We start from the raw sequence: 16,720 nt of genomic DNA, 5'->3' as shown, positions 1-16,720 counted from the left end.
TCTCACTGGAAGTATTGCATGATGATGTTGTTTTTGTTGTCGACATCTTCTTCTTCTGCCTTCTCTTCTTCACTGTCCACAGGCCCTACAGCTGCCATAAGACCACCATCTGGCCCATCCTCCTGCAGAAAAGGCACCTAGTGTCGCAAAGCCAGGTTGTGCAGCATACAGCAGGCCACGATTATCTGGCACACCTTCTTCGGTGAGTAGTGTAGGGAGCCACCTGTCAGATGGAGGCACCAGAATCTGGCCTTCAGGAGGCCGAAGGTGCGTTCTATAAGCTTCCTAGTTTGCCCATGTGCCTCACTGTAGTGCTCCTCTGCCCTTGTCCTGGGATTCCTCACTGGGGTCAGTAGCCATGACAGGTTGGGGTAACCAGAGTCACCTGCAAATGTCGAGGGGCAACTGTTAGACACACACTAACCTTTAGGGACAACCCCATACCCAGACACCTATGTCCACTGAGTTGGGACCTTGGCCACACAGGGTGCCTCAGCAGTTGCCCCATCACATAAGGGATGCTGCTATTCCTCAAAATGTAAGCGTCATGCACTGAGCCAGGATACTTGGCATTCACATGAGAGATGTACTGGTCTGCCAAAAACACCATCTGCACATTCATCGAATGGTAACTTTTCCGGTTTTTGTACACCTGTTCATTCCTGTGGGGGGGTACAAATGCCACATATGTACCATCAATGGCACCAATGGTGTTGGGGATATGTCCCAGGGCATAGAAGTCACCTTTCACTGTGGGCAAATCTTCCACTTGAGGGAAACGATGTAGCTGCGCATGTGTTTCAGCAGAGCAGATAACACTCTGGACAACACGTTAGAGAACATTGCCTGGGACATCCCTAATGCCATGGCCAGTGTTGTTTTTAAAGACCCACTGGCCAGGAAATTGAGTACAGACAGAACCTGCACTAAAGGGGGGGATTCCTGTGGGATGGCGGATAGCTGAAATCAGGTCTGGCTCCAACTGGGCACACAGTTCCATGATTGTTGCACAATCAAGTCTGTATGTGATTATGATGTGTCTCTCTTCCATTGTCGACAGGTCCGCCATGGGTTTGTACACCAGAGGATGCCGCGATCTCATTACCTGCCCCAGCATACATGCCCTATGGAGGAGAACAGCGAGCAGAGGGTCATCCAACACTGAGGTATCACAATGTGTTATTTGCTGAAACGTCGGTAAATCGCAATGTGCCAGTATCTGTCTGTATTCCCGTCCTAGATAGGTGAGACGCAGTTTTTATCCATCCCATGTGGCCCCCTGAAATGGCGGCTGCCTGACCTGTAAGGTGGGACAAGGGGAAATGAGGTAACTGCGCTGGCATTGTACACCATCGCGGTGGGCGGTCGAAGACCGCAGCGCAATTCAGCATTGGTTAACATTGGGATCTACGGGTCCCAGGAGCCAATGATGTACACCGGCTGTGACAGTACGCACAGCTGCAGACGTGCCAGCCATTTTCTTACTGTTCACTCACTTGATACCTGACCTTCAACAGGAAAGGACTTCACTGCAAGTGCTGCTGTGACCTGTGTCTGGAAGCGACGATGGCTACAGTGTCTGGGGAAAGGGCCCCTGCCTCACTTCAGAGGAGTTGGAGAAACTAGTGGATGGGGTCCTCCCCAGTACACGCAACTGTACGGTCCTCCAGACTAACAGGTGAGTACACTGTGAGCATGCTGCGTGGGCAATGCCTGTTTTGAGTGGTGTGGATGGAAGATACATGTGGGGGGGGCTGAGGCCTGCATGTGAGGATGGTGAGTGTATGTTCGTCAGGACAAGGGTGGGAACTTGTGGGCAATGAGTATGACGGTCCGGACGGGTGAGTAATTTCCTTTCCTCCTGTACCTTTCCTCTACGTCAGCGAACACCAGAAGAAGGGTATTTGGCTTGCCATCACCAAGGAAGTCCGGACCTTGGGGGTCTACCATAGAATGAGCACCCACTGCCATTAAAGATGGAAGGACCTGCGCTAATGGAGCAGGAAGACTGCAGAGGCCCAGGTGGGGATGGCCTCCCAACGTGGAAGGGGTGCCCATCGCACCATGACCCCTCTGATGTACCGGATCCTGGCAGTGGCCTATTTGGAGTCAGATGGGCGCTTGAGAGCATCACAGCAGCCACAAGGGGTTGAGTACACTCTCATTCAACTGACTCTGCGTGCATTACAGGGTGTCAGTGTGGGGGATGTGGGTTCCCCTAGGCCAGGGCGAACTTGGTAGGCAAGGTCCCTTGTTAGGCAGGCTCTGTGGCACCCCAATCCCACTAGTGGTAATAGCCATCTACACCTAGTCAGGCTCCTGTGACTTCCAGGTGTGCAGCAATTGGGCTTAGGCCTCGTCCCCCATGGGCATGTGAATTTGCTAGGAACTGTTAGTGCATGGCTTAGTGCAGAGGGCTGCTCCCTGTGTGTTGTGTCTGCCAACTGTAGTGGTGGTGCATGCACTGAACATGTTTTTCTTCTGTCTCCCCCCCCCCTTTTTGTTTTGTCTCCCTGTTCTTGTGTGCAATAGCATCATCTGTCAGAGGAGCAGTGGCACCGGAGCAGGAGGGAGCTGCAACCCACTTGACCCTGGAGGGTGAAGCAACGGAGTCTGAAGCCACCAGTGGGACGGAGGGCGAGGGGAGCTCCATGACGGGGACAGGAGCATACACCAGTGACAGGGACTCCTCCTCTGATGGGAGCTCCCTTGTGGTGGCAGGCACCTCTGTGCCCACTGCATCAACAGGTACAGCCGCCCACCCCCCCTGCCAGCACCGCCCTCCCAGCAGCCCCTCAGCGTGTGTCCCGTGCCCGCTCACCCAGGAGGGTGGGCATCTACTTCGCCCCAGGCACCTCAGGCCCGGCCCCTGTCAGCCCTGCTGCCCTCAGTGAGGAGGCTATTGACCTCCTGAGATCCCTCACTGTTGGGTAATCTACCATTTTGAATGCCATCCAGGGTGTTGAGAGGCATTTGCAACAAACAAATGCATACCTGGAGGGCATTCATTCTAGGCAGACGGCTCAACAGAGAGCATTTCAGGCTCTGGCCTCAGCACTGATGGCAGCCATTGACCCGTTGTCCAGCCTCCCCCCCAACTTCCTCCATCCAGACCCAATCCCCTGTACCTCAGCCTATCTCAAGCACACCATCAGACCAGCATGCACACTCATCAACACACAAGAGTGGACATGGCAAACATAAGCACCACACATCCCACAAGCACTCACACAAGCACCATTCCCATGAAGACACATCAACATCCACTGCCTCCACTGTGTCCCCCTCCTCCACTTCCTCCTTCTCCCTCCCTGTCTCATCTCCACTCACACCTGCATGCACTACATCCTCAGCCACTACCTCCATCACCAGCACACCCATCACCACACACCACTCACGTGCAATCACCACCCCCACTACCATGCACACATCCCCAGTGCCCTCTCCCAGTGTGTCTGTGAGCCCTCCTCCCAAAGTACACAGAGGCAGGCACACACCTACCCAACAGCCATCCACCTCACAGCAGCCTCCGGCCCATGCACCTTCACCCAAATTCAGCAAACGTACACCTCCTACAACCATTACCTCTTCCTCCACTCCCAAACTCCCTCCATCTTCCCGTCCCAGTGTGTCCCAAAAACTTTTCCTGGCAAACTTTTACCTCTTCCCTTCACCTCCCCCCATCTTCCCCCTAGGGCCAGGCTTTCCAGGTCCCAGCCCAGCACCTCAGCCACCAAATCTCTGGGCACAAGACCCCCTCCAGAACAAGTGGAGAAAGGCATCCACTACCTCAGTCCTTGGCAGGATGAACACTCTGGGCACAATGCCCCCTCCAGAATCAGTGGAGAATCACATCCACTACCTCGGTCCTTGGCAGAATGAAGCAATCTGGGCACAATGCCCCCTCCAGAACCAGTGGAGAATCACATCCACTACCTCAGTCCTTGGCAGGATGAAGCACTCTGGGCACAATTCCCCTCCAGAACCAGTGGAAATTCACATCCACTACCTCAGTCCTTGGCAGGATGAAGCACTCTGGGCACAAGGCCCCTCCAGAAGCAGTGGAGAATCACATCCACTGACTCAGTCCTTGGCAGGATGAAGCACTCTGGGCACAAGGCCCCTCCAGAAGCAGTGGAGAATCACATCCACTACCTCAGTCCTTGGCAGGATGAAGCACTCTGGGCACAAGGCCCCCTCCAGAACCAGTGGAGACTGTTATCCACTTGAGAGACTGTGCCTTTGCACTCCCCAGGATAAAGCAGTGGACAAACCACCCACTGGAAAGACTTAAGAGACTGTGGCTTTGCACTCCCCAGGATACAGCAGTGCGCAAACCACCCACTGGAAAGACTTGAGAGACTGTGGCTTTGCACTCCCCAGGATACATCAGTGGGCAAACCACCCACTGGAAAGACTTGAGAGACTGTGACTTTGCACACCCCAGGATAAAGCAGTGGGCAAACCACCCACTGGAAAGACTTGAGAGACTGTAGCTTTGCACTCCCCAGGATACAGCAATGGGCATGGAGCCCCCTTGTGCAGCAGTGGCGTTGTGCGTTCATCCTGCTGAGGTAACCCCCCCTTCCCTTCCCCCTGAGGTGCCTGTTTATTTTTGATTTGATTCCCCTGCAGTGTTCTCTCCATTTCGAGTCCGGTATCTTGTGTGGGCTTCGCCCATGCATTTTGGGACCACTGGTCCACGGACCATTGTTGGTACACTATCCAGACTTGTGTTGTTAGTGTAAATATTTGTATATACTGAATTTTGAACTTTCACTATCAGATTGTTCATGATTACAATTGTTACAATCATTTAATTTTGTCCTTGCGTTCTTCCAGGGGAAGGAGTTGTGTGTATGTAATGTTGCTGCATGTATTTGTGTGTATGGTGTTGTGGGTGAGAGTGGGGTGGGGGTATTGCCTGTTGCGTGTGTATGTCATTCTCTTTTCCCCCCACCCTCCCCTGTGTTGTAGGTGCCGTACTCACCGTGGTCGTCAATGGCATCTGTCCTGCTCCTGATAGAGCAGGAGGAAGACCAGCATGGGCAGGACCTGTAGTTCGGGCTCCATGGCGTCCTGTTTCCTTGTTGGGTGTCGAGAGGTGAGTGGTTTCCCTTCTGTGTACTGTTTCCTCCGTGCTTTTGATAGTGTTGATTCCGCCCCGGAACAGGTGATGGATAGGCCTGTTGTTATACGCTGGGCGGTACTTCCAGGGACCACACTGAACGAGGATTTGGTGGATGAGGTGCTGGTCAGGGCTTGAGACAACCTGGCCCTAGGGGAAGAACGGGGGGAAGGTGTAGGGAAGGGGTCAATGCTAGCCAGGAAAAGTTTCTTAGACACACTGGGACGGGAACGTGGAGGGGGTTTGGGAGTGGAGGAACAGGTAGTGGTTGTAGGAGGTGTATGTCTGCTGAGTTTGGGTAAGGGTGCATGGGTTGGAGGCTGTTATGAGGTGGATGGCTGTTGAGTGGGTGTGTGCCGCCATTTGTGTACTTTGGGAGGAGGGCTCACAGACACACTGGGAGAGGACACAGGGGACGTGTGCATGGTAGTGGGGGTGGTTATTGCACATGAGCGATGTGTGGTGATGGGCGTGCTAGTGATGGAGGTAGTGGCTGAGGATGTAGTGCATGCAGGTGTGAGTGGAGACAAGACTGGGAGGGAGGTGGAGGACGTGGAGGAGGGGGACACAGTGGAGGCAGTGGATGTTGGTGTGTCTGCATGGGTATGGTGCTTGTGTGAGTGCCTGTGGGATGTGTGGTGCTTATGTTTGCCTGAGCCACTTTTATGTGTTGATGTGTGTGCATGCTGGTCTGATGGTATGCTAGGGATAGGCTGAGGTAGAGGGGATTGGGTCTGGGTAGTGGAGGTTGGAGGGGGAGGCTGGACACAGGGACAATGGCTGCCATCAGTGCTGAGGCCAGAGCCTGAAATGCTCTCTGTTGGACCGGCACGCCAGAATGAATGCACTCCAGGTATGCATTTGTTTGCTGCAAATGCCTCTCAACACCCTGGATGGCATTCAAAATGGTTGACTGTCCAACAGTGAGGGATCTCAGGAGGTCAATAGCCTCTTCAGTGAGGGCAGCAGGGCTGACTGGGGCAGGGCCTGAGATGCCTGGGGCGAAGGAGATGCCCACCCTCCTGGGTGAGTTGTCACGGGAAACACACTGAGGGGCTGCTGGTAGGGGGTGTGGCGGCTGTACCTGTTGTTTCGTTGGGCACAGATGTGCCCGCCACCACAAGGGAGCTCCCATTAGAGGAGGAGTCCCTGTCACTGGTGTCCCCTCCTGTCCCCGTCGTGGAGCTCCCCTCGCCCTCCGTCCCACTGGTGGCTTCAGACTCCATACATTCACCCTCCTGGGCCATGTGGGTTGCAGCTCCCTCCTGCTCTGGTGCCACTGCTCCTCCGCCAGATAATGCTAATGCACAAAAGGACAGGGTGACAAAACAAAAAGGGGGGAAAGACAGAGGAGACACACGGTTAATCCCAGCAACACCACTACCGTTGGTGGACACAACACACAGGGAGCAGCCCTATGCACTAGCCCATGAATTAACAGTACTTAGAAAAATCACCTCTCCATGGGGGACTATGCCTTACCCCATTTTCTGCACACCTGGAACCCACAGGAGCCTGACTAGTTGTATATGGCCACTACCACTAATGGGGTTGGAGTGGCACAGAGCCTGCCTAACAAGGGACCTACCCTACCAAGTTCGCCCTGGCCTAGGTGAACCCACAGCCCACATCCCCCACCCAGACACCTCGTAAAGCGCGCAGAGTCAGCTGTCAGTGCTCCATTTCCTGGCCAGTGGTTCCTTTAAAAAAACAGTGGCCATGGCATCAGGAATGTCACAGCCAATGTTCTCTAACGTGTTGACAGAGTGTCTGCCCTGCTGCAACACATGCACTGCTACATCGTTTTCCCCAAGGTGGAGGATTTGCCCACAGTGAAAGGTGACTTCTATGCCCTGGGACATATCCCCAACATCTTTGGTGCCATTGATGGTACACATGTGGCATTTGTCCCTCCCGCAGGAATGAACAGGTGTACAGAAATCATAAAAGCTGCCATTCAATGAATGTGCAGATGGTATGTATGGTGTGTATGGCAGACCAGTACATCTCTCATGTGAATGCAAAGTATCCTGGCTCTGTGCATGACGCTTACATTTTGAGGAATAGCAGCATCCCTTATGCTCTGGGCCAACTCCAGAGGCACTGTGTGTGGCTAATAGGTGGGGCCAAGGTCCCCACACAGTATGAATAGGTGTCTGGGTATGGGATAGTCCCTAAGGGTTAGTGTATATCTAACAGCTATCCCTGTACATTTGCAGGTGACTCTGGTTACCCAAACCTGTTATGGCTACTGACCCCAGTGAGGAATCCCAGGGCAAGGGCAGAGGAACGCTACAATGAGGCACATGGGCAAACTAGGTGTATTATAGAGCAGACTTTCGGCCTCCTGAAGGCCAGATTCCTGTGACTCTATTTAACAGGTGGCCCCCTATACTACTCACCGAAGAAGGTGTGCCAGATAATCGTGGCATGCTGTACGTTGCACAACCTTGTTTTGCGACGCCAGGTGCCTTTTCTGCAGGAGCATGGGCCTGATGTTGGTCTTGTGGCAGCTGTGGAGCCTGTGGACAGTGAAGAAGAGGAGGCAGAAGAAGAAGATATTGACAACCGAAACAACATCATCATACAGTATTTCCAGTGAGACACAGGTAAGAGACTGGCACTGCTCCTCTTATATCAGACTAATGTAGGACATTGTATAAGTCTGCCTTTTTACCTCTGTGTATGGACACTGACAGTTCACTTTGGCTTTCCTTTTCACAGATCTGGGTACCACATTCTGCCTTCTGCTATGTTCACTGCTGCCCAACAACTGTCATAGTTTGGTATGTGCAAATGAACAATAACATTGATATTTGTCAAAGAGGTTGTAATAATACATTTGTGAAAGTACAGACTGACTCCAGATTGTTTTGTGATTCAAGGGTTTTTATTTAAGTGCTAATAAGTGGAGTGGGATGTGCACTGGGCTGGGGTGATGGTGGAGGAATATACATGGTAGAGTCCAGTCTCTTGGTATCACAGGTGCATTGTCCAAGGGGTCATAGGAAGTGGAACCATGGCAGTTCAAGGTGGTCAGGGTGACATAGTGGGACAGAAGGGTGACAATCAGGAGAGTCTTATTTCCTGGTGGGGAACTTGGCAATGTTCTCGGTCTTGTGCCTGGATCGCAGGGACCGTTTGCGGGGTTCTTCTCCTTCTGCAGGGGGTAGGGTGCTGGTGGCCTGTTGGCCCTTTGTCGGGACCTCCTGTCCACTAGCTCCAGCGGACATGGAGGGCTGTTCATCTCTCTGGTTGGTGTCAGTGGCCTGGTGATTTGCCACTGTCTCCCTCATGGTGTTGGCCATGTCGGCTAGCACCCTGATATGGTGACCAGGGTGGTGTTAATGGACTTCAAGTCCTCCCTGATCCCCAGGTACTGTTCCTCCAGCAGCCACTGGGTCTCCTGTAACTTGGTCAGTACTGTGCCCATGGTCTCCTGGGAATGGTGGTATGCTCCCATGATGTTGAAGAGTGCCTCATGAAGTGTGGGTTCCCTGGGCCTGTCCTCCCCCTGTCGCACAGCAGTCCTCCCAGCTTCCCTGTTGTCCTGTGCCTCTGTCCCCTGAACTGTGTGCCCACTGACCCATGGTACCAGATTGTCCTGGGTTAGTGGGGTTGCCTGGGGTCCCTGTAGAGGTGGACACACTACTGATTGATGTGTCCTGGGGACAGTGGCATGGGTCCGCTGGGTGGGTGCTGTGGTGGTGTTTCCTGAGGGGGGAGGTTCAGTGGTGGTTTGTGACTGTGTCAGGGGAATCGACTGTCCAGATGTCCCTGATGGGCCAGGCTGGTCATCTTGATCCAGGCGTGCAGAACTGCTGTTGTCACTGTGGGCCTCTTCTGTGGGGGGACTGGATATGGCTGGCACCTCCTGTCCGGTGACATTGGGTAGGGGTCCTGTTGGGGTGTAAATGCATAGTTATTGTATCAGTGTGTGCAATCTTGTGGAATGGGTGAGTTTCCCTCTACTCCTGTGCTAGCATTATCGACTTGGCCCTTGTGTGAGTGGTGATTGTGTGCCCTGGCTGAGTCTCTCTATTGGACATGCTTTGGTGATGGGTGTCCATGAAGGTCTGTGATGGGTGTCCATGCATTGTTGTCACATGCAGGGCTTTGTATTGGAATGTGTGGGTTGTGATAGTGGGGTATCTGTGAGGCGTTAGGGTGATGGGTGTGAGGGTAGGGGTAGGTGTTTGTGATGGCATGCAGGTAGGGTGGGGGATAAAGCAGTAAAGATTTGACTTTCCAGAGTCCAGTCCTCCTGCTATTCCTGCGAGGCCCTCAGGATGGATGATCGCCAAGACTTGCTCCTCTCATGTGGTTAGTTGTGGGGGAGGAGGTGGGGGTCCACCACCAGTCTTCTGTACGGCTACCTGGTGTCTTGATAGAACGGAATGTACCTTTCCCGTAGGTCATTCCACCTCTTCCTGATGTCATCCCGTGTTCTTGGATGCTGTCCCACTGCGTTGACCTGTTGACAATTCTCCACGATAGCTCCATCTTCCTTAGAGTGGATGTCTGCTGCACCTGTGATCCAAATAGCTGTGGCTCTACCCGGATGATTTCCTCCACCATGACCCTGAGCTCCTCCACAGAAAACCTGGGGTGTCTGTGAGGTGCCATGATGTGGTGTGGGTGATGTGTGAGGTGATGGTTGATGTGATGTGTGGGGTGATGTGTTGGGGTGTGTTCTTTGAGGTGCGTGGATGGTGTATGGGTGCCTCTGGATGCTGGTGTTGTCTTTGCTATTCTCTCTCTCTGCTTCTTCCAAAAATGTCATTGCAAGGGGTTGTGGGTGAGGTGGGTGTGTTTTTTATAGTGTTGTGAGTGTGTGGGTGCGGGGTGTGTATGTGTGTCAGGTGTGTGTATTTTGAATTGTCCAATGTGTATGTGTTTTGTAATTGTGTATGTATTATGAGTGCGGTGGTGTGTACCGCCAATGGATTACTGCGGTTGAAAGACCGCCACGTTGATTCGTGGGTCGTGATAGTGTGGGCTTATTCCTGTTGGCGTAAAGGTGTGGGTTTTGCTATCGCCAGTTTATCACTGACCTTTGGTGTGGCGGACTTGTGCGGGTGTCTGTATTGTGGCGGATTTCTAGATGTGGGTCATAATACCTGTAGCGGTTTTCCGCCGTGGCCACGGTATGTTGCGGCCATCAGCACAGCCGTCAGCACGGCGGTCAGAGGCCTTTAACGCCAGGGTTGTAATGAGGGCCTAAGTCTCTAAAAAAAACTATGCTTATCAATTTTTTCCCACCTGATGGTCAGACCTTTCAGGGCAAAGAGCTTCATAACAGGCTGTTGTTCCGCTACCCTTGAATCCTTGTCCAAACCCAATCTTATTTCTAAGATTAAGGGGTTATGATCGCTGATACAAGTTAGCATCACCCTAAACTTCCCAACAAATGGGGTGAATTCTCTACAGTAGACAATAAAATCAATTGTAGTATGGGCGTTTCCCCTTTTAAACGTAGGAACCCCCTCAACCACTGGTGTTGGGAAGAACAAAGAATTGGCACCAATCATATGATTGAGCGCATTTCCATAAGGGGAATGTTTAAAATGCTGCATGGGGCAATCATATTCATCAAGGGGCCCACAGCAATCTAAAAGCTCTGGTTCACAAAGATGAGCGTTAAAATCACCAACCCAAATTATTCTATGATATTTCTTGTTCACATTCAAAGCCTTATGTACTATATCCTCAAGTTTATCAATCACACTAGTGTCTGACGAATCAAAAACATTATTATAATGGTTGATCAACAATACATCATACGGCTCATTTAATTTAAGAGAAAGGACCAAATAGTGTGGGGTTGCATCCATGACACGCACATCCTCCCCCTTTACCAATACCAATATAAAGGTGACCAGGCCTCCCTTAGCCTTACCCGCAAGAGATTTAAATGCAGGAGCGCTAGAAGTAGTATAACCATTAATATATGGGGCGTCTATGAACCATGTTTCTTGACAGCAGATGTAGGAGGTTTGGGTCACTAATTTTAACCAATCTGAATTCTCCAATTTGGACTTTAATCCTGCCACATTCCAAGAGATAATCCCTGGGGCTGCCACATCAGATGTATTAAGTGCTCCAGTAGGCTTCAATTAGACAGTGTGGTATGTCTGTCTTTGGATTTTCTCCTAGAGGGCATCCAGTTACTAATGGTCAGTCCAATTTCTCCAGAAGGTTCAGAGGCTCAAAACTATTAAATAGCAGCAAAAGGGTATCCGGAGACCTAGACATGCAGTGGTAACAATGTTTCTGTTTAACTGAATCAATTAAACTGGGTGGCTGGACCTGCGGAAAAGTACTAATGAAATCTATCAAATGTGGTAATCTAATAGATCCAAGAGCTTTCGTTGGAGTTAAACGATAATGATACAGAGTATTAACTAACCATGGATTCCTAAAATTTATGATTATGCAATCCCCTTGTGAGGTCTTGATTGATGTACCAACCCAAGGGCACTCCTTACAGTTAAAATTTCCCTGGAAAGATCTGTCCTCCAACCCGAGGGCTTTCCAACCCAGTGAAAAATGTTTTGTGATCTACAGGTTATTGCAAAAGAATTGGTGAAATTCACTTTTAAGTCTAGGCTTTTCAAAATATACAAAAAGAAATTTAAAACACATGGAGGCCATTCGCTGTTTTGAGATGAGCACTGCATCGCAAGCATATAATAAAATTAGGATAAAATGATGTCCCAACGTTGGCATTTCAATTCCCATTTCAGGTAAATATTTATTTACATAGTTTATAAATGACAAAAGCGGAAGGGTGCCAAAATACATCCTTGACAGACACCTCTTTAAGCCCTAACAGAAGAGATTAACTTTCCTGCAACCCCATGGTAGATTGAGACTGGTGAGTCAGTAGTAAACATTTTACTAAAAATAACAAGTCTTTTTCTACTCCCAGTTGTCCAAAATCCAAAGCACGCAAAAAGTCAATGAATGCTAATTGGAGTGCACCCTTCTTTGCTAGCACATATTTTCCTGCCACGATGTACACATTAAAACATTTTAGATAGTGTCAATCCTGTGACGGAAACCAAACTGGACTTCAAAGAAATCTTATGTTCTTCTGCCCATGTGTCAAGCCATGACAGAATACCCCTTCCAATGATTTTAGCACTTTAATCTATTTAGGAAATTGGGTTGTAACAGATAGGCAGGCTTCTATCCTCCTTCTTAAACATTGGTACAAAAATGGCTTTTCTCAAAGACTTGTGGAGTCAGCCTATTATGGTGGTTTTAAATGCATTTGATAAAAGCGGAGGCCAGAGTGCCAACAGGGACTCCTTGGGGCCCAAGTGCCTTCCCAGAAATACTCCTTGTTATATGCAAGATACTATATTGTAAGTGTTTTTTATCTTTAGAACAGTAGTATATTTGTGTCTTTGTATTTAAAACAACCTTTTAAATAGTAAAAACTATATTGCAAGCATGCATTTGTCTAAAAATCTTCAGCATGATATAAATGAGTTAACATTAATAGTCATAAACAACAAAAATTCCAAGATTTTGGGGATTTTATTGTAAACAAACACATCACAGAAAATAATACCATTTCAGACAATTCTGTAAGTGTTATGGTCATTGAAACAGAATGTTTGTGTCTGCATCATTAGGAAACCCATGTAGCAAACAAATGACCATGGTTCCATGAGATAAAATGAAACATAATGGAGCTAAAGGTAAATAATTGACACTCACAAGATATATACATTTGTTACATTTTTTTAGTGCTCTCCTCAAGTCAACCAGAAAAGCAACCTCTCCTAGGGATACTGTCTCAGCCGGAGTTGCCTCAGGGGATATTGCGGATGGTGATTTCCTAGGCAACAATGTTCCCCCTTCCTGTGGAAAAAGCTGCTGGAGAATTTGGTGGAGCTAAAATAGCCATCCTTTCACCCCCACAAAATGATTTGGCTAAAAAAAGACACTGCTGCCACTAGGTTCATAAAACCATCCTGCACCATCCTAGGTTGTAACATCGGTATACTCCAATATTGCTCTCTCATGCTTTTTTGGGTGCAATTGGTTTTGGTTTGCACCCTCAGAAGTTTATTTTTGATCCTTAGTAGGGTTAATATCTGGTTCAATTGTTCCTAATGCAGGCCCGCCACACTCATCAGACTTTATCCCATTGCATGAGGTGGTGTTGGAACTCTCTTAGTCCCCTTCCCAGCAGCTGAATCAGCCCCATTGGCCTCTCCATGACCGTGTACCTTTCCTTGTGTGGCTAAAGGCATCATCTGCCCTGGCTGAACCACAGATGATAATGTTAAAGTACAAACTGGTGCCAGGATGGGGTAACCAGTGCTATGTTGGTGTTATAGTGGGGACATAGGGCGGGATGGGTGTTAGAACAGGGTCCAATAGGGGCTCGACTTGAGTTGTTGGTTGGATATTTGCTACAGTGTGGGATGGGTTGACAAAGGTTGATGCCTTGATAAACTGATGGGCATGGCTACTCTTCCAGGTCTTTACCATGGCAAGAAGATGTGCTCCCACTGAAGTCTTCCTATTTTCTTGCTTCAGCAGATTGGACACCTGAGGTTTGTTTCTTTGATGTTTTTGAAGCTAATAAATAAAACAATATCAATATTAAACATGATAACATTGTTTACTTGTTTTTTCATTAACCATGACCATGTACACTATGAAAAATTGAAAGTACACATGTGTGTGCATCAGATGCTTTATTTACATCTAAAATATAGGAAATGCAAATGTGTTTTACACAAACATTTAAAGGCATGCAGTAGCGACGTAAGAGGCTGAATGTTAAACATATATATATATATATATATATATATATATATATCTGTTACTGTCGTGCCGTGGCGACCCGCGGTGTCTCCTGATCGGGCTGCAGTGGGAGCCGCGGTCCGTGTCAGGGGTTGCGGGGCCCACGGCGGCCCTTTTTTCCAGCCGCGCGCTGTTCTTTTTGCCGCGGCAAGGCCTAGGGCCCAGGATTGGGTGTCGGTCCTCGGCGCGCACAGCGCGTTGCTCGGGTGTTGTCGTGGGGTGTCTGCCCCCCTACCTCCTCGCATCACACACTTACCGGGTACCCCATTTCAGGGCCTTCTTTTCCTCCTTCTGATTATTGGAGCCATGCCTTCTCCTTCCCAGCACACCATGCACCTCTCTTTTTCCCTGCATGCATCTGTTCCCTTTTTGTTATGGTGTCTGTTCCTATCTGTTTCTATAGCCTCTTCCCAATCCAAAATGGTGGTGTTACTTCTTCCTGTCTATTACTTCCTGTCTAGGGGTATATAAGGGGAATCAATTCATCTTCTCATTGCATTGCAACACTTCTGCTGTGGTGGTCACGCTCCGGCTGGTCTTCGCTTGGACTCCAGTTATTCCTGTTTTTTCCTCTGCTTTCCAGTATTTCCAGGCTTCTGAGTGCTAATTCTTTGTGTCCTCCTTTTGTTCCAGGGAGTTCCTGTTGGAGGTTTTTTCCCCTTGGGGTTTTTCCTCTGGGACTCCTTCTGGAGGGCACGGACTGTGGTGGCGTATTATTGTCAACAGCACCGTGGCTATCGGAAGGGGTCGCCCCTATCTCGGTCAGAGTAGGACTTGCAGGAACCAGGGCCACACACTATCCCTCTCTGATCCAGATGGTAAGCCAAGGGTGAATCGTGACAGATTGCAACACCCAAAACTTCAGTCGTGGTCCGGAACCATGAAGAATCCCGTGATGAGTACAGAACCAACAACAAGCCCAAGAACTCCAACAGCTACGAACCGAAAATACGGCCTTCTGACAAGCCCTAGCCTCTAGGGCCACTGATGTCCCTACTATTTCTGCAACTAAACTTCACTTCTCTGGGTATCCAAACAAATTGTGAGAATTCCTAGATGCCTTGACAGTCTACTTTGCATTCCTTCCTTCACAGTTCATGCAAGATAAAATAAGGTCGGATATTTGATCAGTGCCCTGTCTGGTCCGGCCTTAGCCTGGGCGACCCCCCTGGTGACAGGCAATGATTCCAGCCTGTCTAACTATTCAGTCTTTATCTCTGCCTTTAAACAAATGTTTGAGGGTCCTGGACTTGAATCCTCGGCAGAAGAAGCTCTATGCGATATTCAACAAGGAAGTCAGGATGTCCTACAATACATCAAACGGTTTAGACAATTGGCAGCTGAAACCTCTTGGGTAGAGCGTACCTTGGTGACCCTTTTTCGAAGAGGTCTTCGGGATGAAATCAAAGATGTACTAGTGAACTCCGCCAGAGTGGAGGATCTCAAGGGTTTGATGGACTTTCACTTTCTATAGAATATCGTCTAAATGAGCGAAGGATGGAGAAGAAAAAGAATCGTATACCATCACACTCAGTGACCTCCTGTGCCATTCTTCATCGTTCCGAGGAGACTCGTTCTGAATCTAAACGGCCTACTGATGAGGAAGCTATGCAAATCGATATTGCACGTGGGCCATTATCAACTAGTGAGCGTGAAAACAGGCGACGGAAAGGACTTTGCCTTTACTGTGGTGCTTCTGGTCATCTACTCCATACCTGTCCCATCCGTCCAGCAAAGCCCATGGGAAACGTCAGCTCCCGTCCTCTGTGAGAAGGGTGAGGATGGGATATTCTGAGATACCTTCCATCTGTTCATCCAGAGAAGAAATAACCGCTCTTTTTCTTTTACCCGTCACCTTACAACTATTAGATGGCTGTGAAGAAAGAGCACTGGCCTTGTTGGATTGTGAAGCCAGTGGTATCTACCTAGACGAAACATGGGCTATGGAAAGACAGATTCCTCAGATACCCAAGGACGTACCAGAGCAGGTCCACACAGTGGATGGTTCCCTCCTAGCCTCGGGACCTGTTAGGCATACCACTCCTACGTTATGTTTGCATTTTGGGAAACATCAAGAAAACATCTCCCTCGACCTGATATCCTCACTGCATCATGTAATGATTCTGGGTATTCCATGGCTAACCCTGCATAATACCTATATTAATTGGAAAACTAGAACCATTTCTCTTTCCTCCCACTTTTGCCAACAGCATTGTTATTTGGCAGGAACTTATTGGTCCCCAAAGAATATGTTACTAACACCACCCAAAGTAGGATGTTCTATCAACTTTCTGCAAGGAGTACCCAGACATTATCTGGAATATGCAGATGTATTCCAGAAACCAGAAAAGCCTGTAATGCCACCTCATAGAGAATATGATTGTGCCATTCCTCTGGAACCAGATGCCGTGGTTCCTTTTGGGCGAATGTATTCTCTAACCGAGCCTGAGAAAAAGATCCTCAAGGAATACCTAGAGGAAAACGTACAAAGTGGTCTGATTGCCCCTTCCTCTTCATCTGCAGTGGCTCCCCTCTTTTTTGTACCAATAAAGACGAAAGATTTACGTCCTTGCATAGACTTTCGCGGATTGAATAAAATCACTACTAAGGACCGCTACCTTCTGCCTCTCATTAAGGATATTTTAGAAGCCGTCAGAGGGGCTAAGAAAATCACCAAGTTAGATCTTAGGGGAGCATACCGTCTTTTAAGGATAAAAGAAGGTGATGAATGGAAGACCTCCTTCAGAACACCTTTCGACCATTATG

General features: G+C 49.2%; 1 long non-coding RNA gene across 1 annotated transcript in view; it reads right to left on the bottom strand.

The window, feature by feature from the left end:
• Positions 1–16,720, bottom strand: part of LOC138285084 (uncharacterized) — a 97,650-nt gene that overhangs the window by 59,254 nt on the left and 21,676 nt on the right. The gene's annotated exons all lie outside the window — the stretch shown is intronic.

The sequence above is a fragment of the Pleurodeles waltl genome, chromosome 3_1 (genome assembly GCF_031143425.1).
Source record: "Pleurodeles waltl isolate 20211129_DDA chromosome 3_1, aPleWal1.hap1.20221129, whole genome shotgun sequence".
NCBI classification, from domain to species: Eukaryota; Metazoa; Chordata; class Amphibia; order Caudata; family Salamandridae; genus Pleurodeles; species Pleurodeles waltl.
Note: the sequence above shows the minus strand (reverse complement) of the source record. Positions and strands in the feature narration are given on the sequence as shown.